The sequence below is a fragment of the Grammomys surdaster genome, unplaced genomic scaffold (genome assembly GCF_004785775.1).
Source record: "Grammomys surdaster isolate TR1022 unplaced genomic scaffold, NIH_TR_1.0 320626, whole genome shotgun sequence".
Taxonomy (NCBI): domain Eukaryota; kingdom Metazoa; phylum Chordata; class Mammalia; order Rodentia; family Muridae; genus Grammomys; species Grammomys surdaster.
This window is the reverse complement of record NW_021627281.1, coordinates 1-2,688: the sequence shown is the minus strand read 5'-3', so window position 1 is coordinate 2,688 and position 2,688 is coordinate 1. Positions and strand designations below refer to the sequence as shown.

Sequence of the window (2,688 nt, the reverse complement as noted above, 5' to 3'; positions counted from 1 at the left end):
AGAGAATGAGCAGTCAGACCCCACCACTCAGTACTTACTTTGGAAGCTGCCCAGTCAATCCAGCCTTTAGCACACGGGTCAATGTTAATGAGCACAAGACCTTCTACCAGCTCTGGATGATTGAGCTGAGAGAGAGACAAAGACAACACTGTGAGACACCCCCCCACTCCCCACTTCTTCTAAAGCAGTGGACATGGTCAGCAGCTTGGTCTATGCCTCAGTGCCTCGTGTCTGAAAGGAAGACTGCAGGGAGGTGTATGGAGCATTTACAGACAATACCTCTTGAAAACCCTGACTAGCACCTGGAAACCAGTCTCTCAAAATGGGATGAAGTCATCTTCCCTTGAATGGGTGCTTGGGGAAGACAGGATTTTTGTTGCTTCAGCAGAGAGGAGCATGCAGCAGTTGTTCAACTCATAGGGGACTTGCTTATGGACAAGTACTTTGTACTTACTGCAAACCTGCTGAGGATGTAGGCTCCTGCTCCAACTCCGATACCAATGATGCTCTTCACACTGTGAATAGGACAGATAGACAACTAACAGTGTCAACTACCTACAAAAGAATACAAGCTGGGTGCTTCTCAACCTTCAGTGCCTTACTGATGCTGACAAGGGTAACATCAACTATTTTCAAATGTGCTTGTATAGTTAAATAAAATATGCCATGGACATGGTGATGCAAACACTTAATCATAGGAATTCGGAGGTAGAGGCAGGCAAATCTCTGAGTTTCAGGCTAACCAGAGCTACAAGAGAGACTGTCTCAAAAAAAATGTATATATGTGTGTATATACATGTGTGTATATATGGTGTTTTGAGACAGTATGTTCTTATACATATATACACATCTATATGTACACACATATATCTACAGGTATATATGTATACACACACACACACACACACACACACCCTTCAATCTTGGGAATCATTTTTACTACTACCTCAAAATTCATCAGCAAATCCATCCTGTCAAACTATCCAGAAATATTTTCATTATTAACTACTTTACATTTGTATATTTTCAACTTTTTAAAATAAATAAACTTTATTTTTTGAAGATGATTTTATTTGAATTCATGTATATCTGTGTGTGGCTATGTGCATGCTGAGTGTGAGGTATCTGTAGAGTTCAAGACAGCACGCTGATCCCCTGGGGCTGCAGCTATAGGCAGGTGTTAGTAGATGCTGGGAACCAAACCCAGCCTTGCTGCAGGAGCAGGAACCTCAACGCTGAGCCTGTCTCCGGCCCTTAAACTATACTTTAACCCATCTGTAACAGAATCAAGTACCAGGCTATCCTCAGCCTTTTCCTGAGTGACTATGGTTTCTCACCCCTGTCTCTGTGTTTGGCTTCTACTCCTTTACAAATGACTAGAACAGGAATAATCCTTTTTAAGTTAAATAGTTCTACTGAGTTACATTTTATATACTCACAGTAACCATTTTAAAGTCTAACTTGTGTTTCAGTCCAGGATTAAAATACTTCAATGTCTTCCCTTTTATGCCAACAAAGACACTGCCAACGTTTATCTGATCTTTCAGACTTAAGGAATCTGGTCTGTGTTTATCAGATTTTACAACATGCCTTTCTTCTACCTGATCTTACAATTAGTCTTTCCTTCTGCCCTGGCTCTCCATCTTAGCCTATATGGCACCTACCAGGAAAGACACTCCCTAGCTAGCCTCATTTATCTATCATAACAGACAGATAAATGCTCTTTTATCTATCATAATATCAGACTTCTTTATGCAGATGTTACTTAATGCCAAGGATCAATCTCAGAGAGCTGAACGTGCTCTCTTGCTGAGATACACAGCACAGGTACACTCTGATTACAGGTACACTCTGATTACAGCATTTTATTGTGATTGATTGTCAGCTACACCCATTTCCCAACTAAGCATGATGAACACAGTGACTCTTCCATTTTGCACATCACTGTATTCAGGGACAATAAAGAAAACAGACAAAACAATAAGGTGGCAGCGCTGGGCACAGATCTCAGTGCAAGCGTATCCATTTACCTGAATGAAAGCCTGGCTTTCATTTGTAGCAATGAGGGGAAGACTACAAAATCTACTCACCTTAAGTGTGTAAGAACGGGAGGCAGCATCTCAGCTAGCTCATCCATGGTAGGGTACTGATACCTGAAACCCAGAAGAGCCACTCCTGAATTAGAAAGTACCCACAGTTCCCAGACACTAGGAGACCCTGACCAGTCCAGGAGTCTTAGAGAAACACAAGATTTATTTTATTTTATTTCTTTTACCAAAGGCTCAAGGATGTGATGTGGTACCTAGAAACAAGCATGGCATGCTCCGTGATCCTCCATGACTGCCGTGTGAGGAAGAAATAAAAGGGGACACACTCCTTCTACCAGAGGAAGCTACAGGAAAAGAAATGGTTACAGGGCCCACTATGTGCTATTTCCAAACCCTTAACATTCACTTCCAGGCTCAGGAATGTCCAGCAGCCTGCCAGTCATATTTAGGTAGTTAACTGTAACAGGAAACAATGCTTTCCTGGGACTATGCATCATTGTAAGACTCAGGATCCCCAGAATAAATGCTCATTTATTTCTCAACATGTTTGTTTATGAACTGATTCTAAAATGGCCAGGCAAGCCCAGGGCTGACTCAGAGGTGGGAGAGTAAGGACAAAGTCACAGATGATAAAATCAGA

General features: G+C 41.8%; 1 long non-coding RNA gene across 1 annotated transcript; it reads right to left on the bottom strand.

Annotated features, from left to right (window-relative positions):
- Positions 1 to 38: 38 nt before the first annotated feature.
- Positions 39 to 2,170, bottom strand: LOC114616455. Its single transcript, XR_003710632.1, has 3 exons — positions 2,091 to 2,170; positions 455 to 515; positions 39 to 125 (listed from the first exon to the last, which is right to left on the bottom strand). It is a non-coding gene; the product is annotated as an uncharacterized LOC114616455 (long non-coding RNA).
- Positions 2,171 to 2,688: the final 518 nt, after the last annotated feature.